At 38.8% G+C, this 13,178-nt stretch overlaps 1 protein-coding gene across 4 annotated transcripts in view; it reads left to right on the plus strand.

The window, feature by feature from the left end:
* Positions 1 to 13,178, plus strand: part of CACNA2D1 (calcium voltage-gated channel auxiliary subunit alpha2delta 1) — a 613,296-nt gene that overhangs the window by 310,337 nt on the left and 289,781 nt on the right. The window lies entirely within an intron of this gene.

Consider the following 13,178-nt stretch of genomic DNA (forward strand, 5'->3'; position numbering starts at 1 on the left):
GCCATGAGAATGCCTGTTCTCACTTTATCACTCAGGTGACATTGTAAACAAGAAGCGGACAGCATTAACTCCTGCAGTGCAAACAAACTTGTTTGAGCAATTGGCTGAACAAGAAGTAGGACTGAGTGGACTTGCAGGCTCTACAATTTTACGTTGTTTTTATTTTTGAATTCATGGTTTTTGTACATAATTCTACATTTCTAAGTTCAACTTTCATGATAAAGAGAATGCACTACAGTACTTGTGTGAGGTGAACAGAAAAATACTATTTCTTTTGTTTTTTTACAGTGCAAATGTGTCATCAAAAATAAATATAAAGTGAGCACTGTACACTTTGTATTCTCTGTTGTAATTGAAATCAATATATTTGAAGAAGTATTCTATTGTTTAACAGTGTGATTAATCGCGATTAATTTTTTAATCTCTTGACAGCCCTATTTTATATACATTATTTTAATAGTCTTTTCGTAAGCATTAGTGGTAGCAATGACCATATTGTATTACTTAGTTCAGGGCCATTCCTACAAATATGTATGTGAGTAATTTTAAACAGATGAGTGGACCCACTGAACTCAGTAGGACTAATCACATCAGCAAAATGACACTGTGCATACTAATTTGCAGGTTTCAGACCTTTCTAGTAGGCCGTCAGTCAGTTTGGGATAGTTACATCTTCAAGACACTAAACTGGGACTTCACTAACCTGTGTTTTGCCACAGATTTCCTATATAGTCTCCAACAAATTACATACAATCTTTCTAAAGTGACCATTGATTTTTGTCCATTCTTTTGAAAATTGTGTCCTTAAACCTCTCTGCCTCAAATCTTCCATATGTAAAATAGTGTTGTGAGTTTTACTTCAATAATGTTTTGCAGGCCCACATATTGCACTTATGAATATCGTGGAAATGTCTATAAATAAATAAACCGCTTGACAGTGAGTTTAGCATCAAAGATTCCTTGACAGCTAGAGATTACAAAATGCTGACATATTTGAAATTGTTCCATGAAAATATTAGTTGCTGTATCCCTATCAACTTCTATTTTTAACAACAAAAAAAAGAAAAAATATGTAATTTTTTCAATCGTGTATTACTAAATGATTTCTTAGCCCTCAAAATATTTTCTTCAGTATCACTACCAAATAAAATAATTGGTGGCTAGTCATGGAAATGATATTCTCTTTTTCGATACAAGTAATACATCTGTTATTATGAAGTGCCACCTGGGTTTAGGTATAGAGTGGTAGGTGGGAATATTGGGTTCTAGTCAGAGTACTGCCAGAGTTTTGCCAGTAACTCACTTTGTGATCTTAAGCAAGCTACTTAGGGCAATGTTCTCAAACTTAAAATTAAACTGTAAACAATCAAGTTTTAATTACTTGCACCAAATGGTTTTGTGCCTTAGATTTACCTATCGGCCAACTTTTAAGGATATCTAGCTCATAAGAAGCTTTAATTGGACCTGTTTGGAGATTTTCGATCAGAAAACATTCAGATATAAAATACCCTTTTTGTAAAAATTGAAAGGGTCATCTTGAGTTTCTCAACTGGAAAAAAATATCAAAAAATATCATCAAAATGTTTGAAAAATCACGTCAATGTTTTCTAAACTAAAAATTGTGGGTTTTCATTTTGAAGTGACTTTAATTTAGAAATTAATTATACTAAAAAAAAGGCTTTTTTAAAAAGAAAGAGGTCAAAACAAAAAAAAAGAAATTATCCCAACAAAATATTTCAGTTTTTACTAGAAACAATTTTTTTTCCCCCAGATTTCAACTTTGTCCCAATTTGGGATGTGAAAAAATGTCAAAATCTCAAGGAATGAGGAAACTTTTTCTTGCCCAGACCTATTTAACATTGAGTTCTCTTTTCTGTTACTGTGATAATCCTGGACATAAAAAAAAGAGTTAAAATGTCACTTTAACACTTAGTCTGCAACTGTGATCAGGTGCAAAATGTTCAAAAACCACTTAAATGACTTAGGAGCTGCATCTTATTCCTAAAAGTGACACAGACACTCCAGAACCCAATTCCCATGCGTCCCATTAGTTATGGGAATGATACATCTCATGAGACTTAGGCTTTTAAGGCCCAGATCCGTAAAGGTATGCAGGCCTTGCTCCACTCAGCCTTGCAGCTTAGTGGAATCTTCAGGTCCAAATTAGGTTCCCGGACTCCCTATAATATTCATGGAGAGAGTAGGATGCCTAAGAAAGAGATCCTCAAAGCCAGCTAGCTGAGTGCATGCCACCTGAGCTAGCCAGGAGTGAAATGCTGATTTGCTCAGTGGGGAGATGTGATGGGCTTAAGTGGCTGACTTGGTGCATTGGGTAGATTGTCAGGAGATAGGTGCCTCTGTCTGCTTGCAAACTTATCCAAGTCAAGCCAGCTGCTTAGATAGCCCATATCCTAGCAGCTGAAATTGTCTCTCTGCATCTCATTCTGTCTCCAGCTTGAGCGAGGGTTCCGAGGTGCTTGTTAGCTGTGGGGCAGTGTCGGGGCTGAGGTGGCTTTGTGAATAATGACTGGCAGAAACTTAGGCACCTACAGGGTTTGGCAGCAGCTGAGCAGCAATTTTGAGACTGTCACTGGTGCCTAATAGCAGATTTAGGCACCTAAATGCATCCAAGGCTTAGAATCTGAGTGCGTAAGTCCTTTTTGGAAATGAGACTTAAAGTGCTTACTATAAAGGTTACCCTAGGCCTTATTTGAGCCATGCAAGTAGAAATAGATCATTGCTCCCTCCTACCACTATTTAAGGGTTAACCATAATCTAACCCATTGTAAATCAGCAGCTGCAATATACTTTTAAACAGCCCTAGTTCTTGCATAGCTTTATAACTGTTAAATATGTGCTGTATATTAACAATTCTTCATTGGCATTTTCTGTAATGCAATTTTTCAGCTGCAAGAAAATTTCTAAATGCATGTAGAAGGCTGTGACAAAAGTGTGAATAGTTTTACTGTGTGTGTGTGTGTGTGTGTGTGTGTGTGTGTGAGTGAGAGCGAGAGAGAGAGAGAGCAAGTGTGAGTGGGGGACTATATGCCTTTATTGAGCTACAGTAAAATTCTGAATACAATCCCATACTTCTGTCTACTGCAGGCTCTTGATATAGCTCTGGCAAAAAAGAATGATTGCATAAAATAAAAAACACATTCTGCTCTGAATTTAATCACTGATACTTATTAAAACAATTTGTTAGACAATGTAGACAAATCTGACCCTAAGCACCCCTATATGGTCTGCACTGCAGCCCAGAATGTGACAAGAACTTAAACCTAAGAATATGGTTAGGCAGACCGCATGACACAGGATGTGGGAAGATGGTCTTTCCATCTGCAGAATGGTCAATCTGTCGTATTCCATAAGCACTTAATTCATTTAAAATATACATTGAATTATTTTCAGTGCTTTTAAAGTTGCTTTATTCATCTTAAATACTTGTTTAAATTAACTATTGCATGCCAAAAAGAGAGTAGATTATTAAAAACAGTGAATCAAGCTTAGGTAATTGTTTTGCAGATATTTTTAATATCTCGATTTAATAAAAAACTGCAGTATGCTATCAAATTTTAACAAGTCTTACTTGATAGGATAATGTTTATTTGAATAATTATTAGGGCTGGTCAAATTATTTATTATAAACTACTTATTTGGCTTTTGGTCCATTATTTCTGTTTGTATATTGTTCTTGAAGAGATCCCAATTTGTGTAAATTTGTTCATTATACTGAGTTCAGTAAATGATCTATGCAAGCAAATTTCATCCTATGGATAATGTGCAGATTGTTGATATTCACCCATTATTTGATATTCATTATTCATCTAAAATCAAATGGTATTCTTACTGGTCGTTGATTGGCTGGCCTATTCTTTATTTAATTTTTGAACCGACCTGAATCTAGCAATATTGTATCATGAAATGAATTTTGTTTTTTGATTGACTGAATCATGGCTCCAGGTTTGAAATTCACTTTCCTAGAACGTACATGAGAACAAAACTTTGCTTATAGGAGTCTTCATGAGAACTCAAGACCAAAAAAGATTACAATCATGGTGTAACTGTTTGCAGTCACCTCATGTGATTGTCCCTTGGCTGGATGTGTGTCTGCAATTCTCTCAGCTTATGGTGACCCCTGTCGGCTGTTTCTGAGGTGGGTTTCTGTGACTCAGCCCTCCAGCCTGGTCACACGCAGTTCATAGGTATGCAGACCTGTTAGACCCCTTCCAGGGTAACAGGGCCTGTCTCAATGGTCTCTGTCCTGTCCTTATATGTAGCCCTATCCCTAGGCTCAGTGCTCAGTCAGTCCTTCAGTCTCAGCCCCTTCTGAGCTGCCTTTCAAAGCCACTTCTCCACTCTCTTCTGGAGCCATCTCCTTTGATCCCAGCCCTCCAGCTGAGCCACCACCCAATATTAGTTCATTAGATCTCCCTCCAGGGTATATCAAAATTCAGTAATTGTTGACCCCTTTTGGGATATTCAGTCCCCTCTCTGGGCCTGGTACAACTTCCTCCTCAGGGAGCCTGTGCCTGATGGGTGGACCCAGCCCATGGACTACTCCATGCCCCAACCCAGAGATCCTGTAAATAGTAGTCACCTGCTTCTTTTCTTTAAGTCTGCTGCTGTTACTGGTCCCTGAGCCACTTCCCATGTGGCCCATTCACCTTCACCCTTACCTCAGGGCAATCTTTTTTTTGAGACCCAGCAGCTAGCCAGGAACTTCGTCTTGCTCCCCCAGTCCCTGCCAGGCACTGCTCTGTCTCTGGTACTGCAGCTCCTTCAGTCAGCCAGGAACACTATCCTTGCTCTTCCGGCTCCAAGCAGTAACTGAACTTCTCTAGCCCTGTAGCCCTTTTTATATGAGCCTGCTGGTTCCTGATTAGCTGTTCCCCTACAGCTCTTCTGTAGGCCACCCAGAGGACTCACCTCAGCATGGTGCCTCAGGGCCTAGTACACCCCGTCACACAGGGTCAAACCTAAATTGTATTTGAATTTCCATAAATTGTGAAATTTTTTCCCCAGTCTAAACCCAGCTCATATAATTGGGTGTTAATTATTTTCAGGGACAGATTTGAGGGATGGGGATTGCATGTAATAATCATAAAACTTGAAGACCTATCTGAGAATAATATTTGTTTTACAAATCTATTTTAAAAAACCAAAACCAAATTAAAAAAAAAACACCCTGAGATTTAACAGCGGGTAATTCTGAAAATTCTGGGCACCTAAAATTTGACTGGATACTTATGTAATTTAAAAGGAGAAGACACTTTAATGGTGTTCATATTACTTAATGGCTTATGCTAATAATATTTTTCTTTAATGCATAAATGTGTCAATTAAAAGGTACTGTGAAAATTACCACACATGCCACTCCCTAGCAAAAGATTTGGATATGATCTTATGTTTCTCTTTATTTGATTAATAAAACATATTTGTTGAGATTTAAAAACTAAGTAATGGACACATCAATATATTATATGAATAAGTGTATTAGGAATTCTAAAGTAGTGCTATCTATTAACTCCATGTTTGTGGAGTTATAATTATGAGGAGTAAGCCATTTTCGCTAAAACAAGAACCACTGAGAATTCCAAACTCTAAATTCAGTCTGAACAGAAATTATAGTTAAAGTGTATTTGTCTATTTGTTTATTCGTTTCAATTCTCATAAGCTTTTCATTTATTGGCTCTAGCAGTGTACTAATATGTGAGGATAAAAACAACTCTTGAGGCATCCAATGGAGGCAGAAGCTCTGGAAATTTCTCAGTTCTTTTCTTTCAAAATTTCCAGTTTTTGTCTTCTGAACACAGAAGTTCAGAAAACTTTTTTTTTCCACACATGATCTGGATTACTCAAACTACCAAGCAATTGGAGGTGTACCTATCAGTAGCCTCCGAAAATCATTTTATTTCCAGAACGGACTATAAATATATATGTTTAAGCTGTATTTTAAATGATTACAAAGCAACCTTTAGAATTTCCTTTTATGATGCAGCATATTGCATAATTTGTAGTAAAAGTATAGAGATTCTACCTATCTCTTGGTGTAAGGTTGTCTATCTCTGTGGTATGTGAGCTCTCAGATTGTATTAAATATCTGCATAGCTAGCCTTTGTCAGACTACATAGACATCATTGTGATTTACTCATGTTCTTAAAGACAGGGACATGCTGAAGTGTCTTGCTTAATTAGGGCCTAAGGGCTAGATCCTGCAAACTCTTGCTCCTGATATTTATTGTTGTTGTCATATATTATTCATATTGTGACTGGGCCAAGAAGCTCAAGACAGGTTTGGTCCCACTGTACTAGGCTTTGTAGTAACACCTACGAAGAAAGGACCTGAAATAATTTATAGTCATAGGCCTTAATCCTGCAATTGATTGGGACACAGAGATACCTGCATGGGCCCCATTGAAATCAAACAGGGTGAGGTAAATTGCAAGATCAGGGCCTAGGAAGTCAATGGCACATTTCTCTTGAGTAAGCAAAACGTGCATGGAAAAGATTTGCAGAACTGACCCAGTTTCAGACAGTCCGTAGAATTCAGGCCAATGTTGAGCAGTCAGTGTCATTACACATCTCGTATAAGTGCATGTGTATTTACTAGATTATCACTGGAAAAACATTCTAGAAAAAATGGGTATGAATGAATGGCCTGATGGAAAAGAGGAAGCAAGGAATTCCAAGCTTTATCTTTAGCATGGTAGAAGCCATCAAGATGAGTGGATCAGAAATGCAAAATGAGCATATAGGAGGCTGAGATGGTTGGAAGGAGTATAGCAGTGAGATAGATTGAAAACCACTGCTTTATTTCATCCTCTTTTTCATATATTTTGCATTGAGGTGCGTACCCCTTTGGGAATCTTAGACCTAGTCTGCAGACCTCCAGAGGTCCACGGCTCATAGGTTGAACACCTCTGTTCTATGGTAAAGACAACCTTCTGTGAACCCCTTAGACATAGTCTGTGGACAGATCACAGGTTGAAAGCCACTGAAATAAAGAAAAATTGTTGGTAAGTATTAAGTGAAGCAGAAGCTTGAAAGTGAAGATGGAAAACTTGTGCAAAGCCTGAAGACTTCTACGGGAAGAGAGAAAGAAGAGAGTGACACAGAATAGCATCATTTACTCCTCTAAATTTATACCGCCATTCTTATGATTGAATTCTGTCTCCTACATCCAGTCTGTGATGTTACTCATAAAAAAGAAAGTTTTGCAGCCATACAAAACATATTCTCTAGACAGCAAAATCATGTGAAATTATTAGGTATGTCAATCCCTGTCCATGCCACACAAGCACAACAGTTGTCTGGAATTATAATTTGTCTTTGGTTTGGATTTGCATCTGTTTAGCAGCTAATAAACTTATTCCACCTTTCATAGCATACATCTACCCTGTGCCATTTTGCATCTGTGTTAAATCTTTTATGATTCTTCAAGAGTAACTTTCTTGGTGTGCATCTGTAAGTAATCTGCCAAAAGAAAACAATTCAAGAGTAATTTTTTTTGTTTCAGTTATATGGTATTTTTCAAACTACAGTTCTATTTTTAGGCTATCTGTTGCTAACAGCTATAAAAAGCAGGAATCAAAAAATATTTTAATGTATCTATGGAAGGATTTTTTGGTTTATCACCCTCTTAATGCAGTCTACTGGATTTTTGCTGGAATACAGTATAAACTCTTATACACAGATCTTAAAATTATAAGAACATTTAATAGCAGAGGAGGGAAAAATCTACTCACCTTCCTGTTACTATCATGATGAAAGAGCAAATTATATTTTATTCCCCTATCTAAAACAAATGAAACTTAAAAGTAGTCAAAACCTCACCCCGCTCTCCACAGGTGAGTGGGAAAAAGTTTTCTAGAGGTGTCTGTCTTTTGTCTATATGTGTAGTTCTGTAGGTTTGTTTTCTAGATGGGTCTCAATGCCACCCATTACCATAATATCTGAGCACCTTATGTGCCTGAATGAATTTGCATTCACGATAACCTGGGCGAAGTGGGGAAGATAGTATCTCTAGTTTACATATGGGTTACTGAGTCACATAGGCCGAGATCCACACAGGGACTTAGGTGCCTAAACCCCAGGTTTAGATGCCACTGCAATGCACAAAACCCCCATTTGAATGCTGCATAACCCTGACTAAACTCACTAAGCACCCAAAGTTTCACTCTTTATATGCTTATGTTCCTGTCTCTGGGCATGCGTGCAATCTCTCACTCTAGACATCCAGATGATTAAAACCCAACATAATCTTCAAACCAGGGAGAGAGAGATGGGAGAACAACTATCTACCTGCAGATTGTGGTCCATTCAAAATCCAGGTGGAGGAGTTTGTGGTGGCTCCCTTATAACTTTTACTTACTGGTTAGAGCACTCACTCAGGGTGTGGGAGACCAGGTTCTAGTTTCCCTTGACCTGATAAGGAGAGAGGATTTCAGTACAGTGTCCCACCTCTCAGGTAAGCGACCTAACCAGTGGACTATGGGAGATTCTTATTCTGGCTCCCACATTTTCTTCTGTTGAAGCTGTTCCACTATGGAAAAATAATTCAGCAGTCATTGGGTCCAAGATGAATGAGAATGACTGTAGCTGAGTGGTCAAGGCATTCACCTGGGTGGCAGGAGACAAGGGGCCAGTCCTCTTGCTCCTATGACCATTTAATTGTGTTTCCCCAGTGGAATAGCTTCAACAAGAGAGCCTGAGGAAGGGCCATATCAGAATAACCCATAGCCCACTGCTTAGGGCACTTTTCTTAGAGGTGAGAGGATTTGAACAGGAAGAACCTTTCTTATCAGGCAGAGGGGAAATTAACTCAGGTCTCCTACCTTCCAGGGGAGTGTTTTAACCACTGGGCCGAAAGTTATAAGGGAGACACCACTGTTTCCTCTTCCAGCATTTCTTGCAAGAACAGCTGACACACCCAAGTGTGCCTGATTCTGAGAGGGATTACCAGCTGTGTATCACAGGCAGAGATAGACACCTACCTGCAGCACAGTCGTAGGGACCTAAGTTCGTGGAAAGAGTGGGGTTTAGGATACACCATTCTCATTGGCATCTCCCATTGGTTAGCTTAGGTGTGTCCCTGCCTACCGTGCTGGTTTTTGTGGATACCATTCTTAAGCACCTATTTCTCCCCAGACATTGTATAGGGAGTTAGGCTCCTAACCCAGGGTTTGTGGATTCCAGTGATTTTTCACAGTGTCTAAAAGTTAGGTGTTGCAACGCTCAGTGTTATAACCAATGTATACATGTCTTCATAGAGTTTAAGGGCCTGATTGTTGGGTGGGGGGAATGGGGAGATAGGGGTGGAGTCTCCAGTTTACTTCAGATCAAGCCGTAAGCAACTTGGTCAAAGTCACAAAGAAGGTTTATGGCAGAATCTGTATTTCCTGAGTCTTAACTAAATACTTTAGTCACAACATCCACGGCCCTCTCTTCTGGTGCTGAACTGTGCATGCATGGGGGAAAAAAATGTATTTCTTAAAGTTAATGTCCTAAACTGGTACAAATGTGAATTGAAAGGAGAAACGGATGGTATCTGCTAAACAGGGCAGGGAGAAATTGGTCTGGAGATTTATTTCAGAGAAATAAGTGAGAGATTTTGCTGACTGTCAGTGGTAGTAAGAATGTAATTCAATAAGTGTAGGCCGAGTTCGAATAGATGGAAAATTAATCTTCAGCTTCTGTCTCCTCTGGGATTTTTCTGTGCCATTATTGATTGCATTTCAAGCTCCTGCCTCAGGAGAGAAATTGGTTGGAGTTAGATTTTAATTGTATTCACAAGCTACATTAGATTACTTTCCTTCACAATATATGTGCTTTGTGGTATGTTTGTGAAAACAAAAGTTGGTCTGGATATTAAAAATGTAACCAGTACATTCTTAGTTCTCTCATTGTCATTGGGTGATTAATATGTTAATGAAAATACACTGGGCTTTTTTTTTTATGTCATGGACAGTGTTATTCTGAGTCCACATTATTCTAATTCAGATGTATTTTTCAGGGGGAACTGGTAAATTCCTATTAATTACTGATAAACCATTATAACAACTGGATTTTGTCAATTAGTGACTAGGAGTGAAATTTATCCAGTTTGGAAGGACCCAAGCACCATTTAAACCACTTGGTAGATTGTGGACGGGAGATATAGGCATATTTGTTGGGCAGTGGGGTCTGGGTTGTACCCGTTATCATCACAGTGGCTCTCTGTGCCAGCCCAGAAAAGGTCAAAAGTAGGCACTTGAAGGCAGACTGCTGGTGCATTTTATGTGAATCCTTTGGACCCAGTCCCTTGCATTGGGGGGCCACAGAGACTGTGATCACAGCCATGCATGTGGTGAGGGAATCTTAAGTGAGTTGAGGGAAGTGAGTGAATGAACTCTCAGATCTATGTAGTTCTCCCTTTGGACCCATGGAGCACAGACAGAAAAGATCACATACCCTGGCTTGATGATCTCTACAGCCAGAGTTCTCATCTTGGGGAGGAGTGCTGGTAGGAGTTTCAGGGGGTCTTTGGGGCTAGAGCTTCTGTGAAAGCATAAGGCACCTGTGTGATAGCACAACGTGGGAGTGGACCTGCAACCTCTTCTCCATTCCTGGTGGGTGAGATGTGGGCAGGATAACTCCACCTCTATCCCAAGAGAATAATAGGAGAGGAACAAAGAGAGATTACCTCGCCTAGAGAACGCTCTGGGATGTGTGCCTTCCCCCCTTGGCAAGACGCAATCATCTGAGCCTGTGTTTGCAATCAATGATTCTAATATCTCTTACTCAGAACTGAATTGAATCCTTGCAGAAAAGAGATTGCAGAGATTCATGTTCAGCAGAATACAGAGTTTTCATAATCTTTCCAGTGAAATATGAAAGCTCGCTCTTGGGAGCACTACTTTTATGGAAAACAAACTATAGTGAAGCTTTGAAAAAACCCCACAAACTCAAAACAAATAATCTTTGTCGAGAAAGAGGTGAAACACTACATGGTTCTGGCATTTTATAGTGGTAATGTGGCTTGATGGCCCCCAGCATTTTTTTCTGAGCATGTCAGCATAGAATTTGAGACTGTTAGTGCTGATCTCCAAAATAAATGACAGTGCTAGGTATTTTTGGTGATTTGTTTAATCAAACGGTTTGCAGGCATGAGAGAAATTTTCTCACATCAACAACCTGTTGTTGGGATCTCATTTACAGAGTTAGTCTAGCTCATTAGTTTGGACAGCATGAGGCCAGAAAATAACTTACGACCACCACAGCAAAATTTGCTAACTGTTAGGTGGCGTTTCAGACTTGGAAACGCTTACACTGCCCCGTAATTGAAAAGCAGGAATTATGGTAAAACATTAATTGAGCCAGATTACATTGTGTCTAGAGCGATGTTAATGTTCCATCATTTTGAACCATAAACAAATACAGTAATCTATAAACAATCACTGTTTTTGGATCTAGTATGATTGTTTAAAATCTAGATATAACACCAAGAACTTCTTACTGAGACTCCTGTTTTCTTAAAGGGGGGTGGATAGTGTGTTAAACTGAAATGTGTCGTGCAACATTGTGCAGATGTATCCTAATCTATCTACTTTCCTGGTTTTAACACTAAATTCCATCGCCAAAAAAAAAAAAAGAGAAACTTCTATGTACAATGTACAAGGGCTAGACTATAAACAATTTACAGCTGCTGACATATGTTAGTCCATTGACCTGAAGTCCATTGGACTACCTGTGAAAGTAAATGCCGATCAATGTGAATATGTCACCATCTGGCCCTAAATAGGGACTAAGGATTGTAACGTGTTCTGCACGTTTTACCTAGTCACGTAAATTCTGACTGGGGCTTATGTGGATACCCAGATCAGACAGGAGTGTTAGGAGCCTCCTGACATCCTTGCGCTGCCTGAAGAGAGACGGACAGAATCACTCTCTCTGCACTTAGGAGATGATAGGACTGCTACCCTCTACTGCTCCCCCAAAGAGAGTGAGTGGAGGAGGCAAGAACGTGGTTGTTTCTCTCTCTGGCCAGCAAAACTGGCTTTTCAGAGAGCTGTCAGTTGCATGCCATAAAAATAGCCAGTATTGGGCTGCCCAGACTCTCTTTCCCCAGGAGCTCTGGCAGGCATTCTGTCTTCCAAAGTACAATACCTCCCAGCTTTCCTGCTGGAGCAGTGAAATGTTACACTCACCTGTATTTACGATCAAACCTTTAACTAGTAGTGCATTAGGACAAGTGGTAGGGCAGCTGACGAGATGATAGCAGGGGGGGTTGGACTAGATGACCTCCTGAGGTTCCTTCCAACCCTGATAGTCTATGATTCTATGATATTTCAATGGCTATAATATTTCAATCAAGCCATCCTACGGTTGCCTTGATATTTGGTTGAGTATGATTAAATGCTACAGTGATGGACAGCATAGAAATGCATCACTGATAATTTAAAGACAGTTATGTTCGACTGGTTAAAATCTGTATTATTCTTAAAAACATAATATATCTTACAAAATCAGTGTATTTGTGTATAATACTAAAAATAACAATATAGCGATACTTTATTTTTATATTTATTATTGCTGTTCCAAGTAGTTAACTTTTATGGTGAGTTTTAAAAAAATCCTGTGAATACTTATATCATGTTCCTTTCCTTTTCTTCTCTTGTTATAGGCCAAACGAGCCATTTATGTAAAATCTACTTATGAAATGTACAACACTGTAGCAATTTAGGATTTCCAATCTGCAAGATAATTTCCTAATAGGAATATGGAAATAAATCGTATTTACACTTTTCCACCTACAGCTTTAGAATGAGCTTGTAGCTCTAATTTATTATAAGTACCATGCAATAAAATTAAATGCTCTTGCACTGCATTGTGTGTGTATCTGTTTTCCTTATATATATATTAAACATGAATCTTGGTGTATAGTGCTGGTTTCACCTTTTCTATATGTTAGTTTTAATTCCATTGCGTTTAATGGAGGATCTCTTGGTTAAAACCAGCGCAAGAGAGGATAATGCTCTGTGTGTGTGTGTGTGTGTGTGAGAGAGAGAGACAGAGACAGAGACAGAGACATATACACACACCTAGCTATTAGAGAAAGATTATGAATCTATTCTGTGCCAAGAGCAAATGTGAATAAAATTGTACTTAACATAGATTTTAATATTTTGTCCATTAAA

The sequence above is a fragment of the Gopherus flavomarginatus genome, chromosome 1 (assembly GCF_025201925.1).
Source record: "Gopherus flavomarginatus isolate rGopFla2 chromosome 1, rGopFla2.mat.asm, whole genome shotgun sequence".
NCBI lineage: Eukaryota > Metazoa > Chordata > Testudines > Testudinidae > Gopherus > Gopherus flavomarginatus.